The following is a 692-nucleotide window of genomic DNA, read 5'->3' on the forward strand; positions in this document are numbered from 1 at the left end:
AAACTAGAAATAGACTTACCATATGATCCTGCATTTCCACTCCTGGGCATATCCAGATGAAACTAATCCAGAAAGATACATACTTCCCTATTTTCACAGCAATACTATTCACAGAAGCCCAGACATGGAAGCAACCTAAATGTCTATCAACAGATGAATGGATAAAGAAGATGTGGTGTGTATAGTATATATACCATGAAGCATTAGTGAAGTGAATGAAGTCGCTCAGTCATGTCCGACTCTTTGGGACCCTATGGACTGTATCCCACCAGGCTCCTCCCCCATGGGATTCTCCAAGCAAGAGTACTGGAGTGGGTTGCCATTCCCTTCTCCAGGGGATCTTCCCGACTCAGGGATCGAACCCGGGTCTCCTGCATTCCAGGCAGACGCTTTAACCTCTGAGCCACCAGGGAAGCCCATGAAGCATTACTCAGTCATAAAAAAGAACCAAATAACACCATTTGTAGCAACATGGATGAACCTCGAGATTATCCATGCTAAGTGAAATTAAGTCAGGAAGAGAAATACAAATATCAGATCGTATCATTCATATGTGGAACCTAAACTATGACACAAATAAACCTATCTATGAAACAGAATCATGGGGAATAGACTGGTGGTTGCCAAAGAGCAGGAGGTTGGGCAAAGGTTGGAGGGGGAGGTTGAGGTTAGCAGATGCAAGCTTTATAAAC

At 43.6% G+C, this 692-nt stretch overlaps 1 non-coding gene across 1 annotated transcript; it reads right to left on the reverse strand.

The window, feature by feature from the left end:
* Nucleotides 1-340: 340 nt before the first annotated feature.
* Nucleotides 341-413, reverse strand: TRNAS-GGA. The gene has a single exon. It is a non-coding gene; the product is annotated as a tRNA-Ser (tRNA).
* Nucleotides 414-692: the final 279 nt, after the last annotated feature.

This window comes from Bubalus bubalis, chromosome 1, assembly GCF_019923935.1.
Source record: "Bubalus bubalis isolate 160015118507 breed Murrah chromosome 1, NDDB_SH_1, whole genome shotgun sequence".
In the NCBI taxonomy this organism is placed as follows: Eukaryota; Metazoa; Chordata; class Mammalia; order Artiodactyla; family Bovidae; genus Bubalus; species Bubalus bubalis.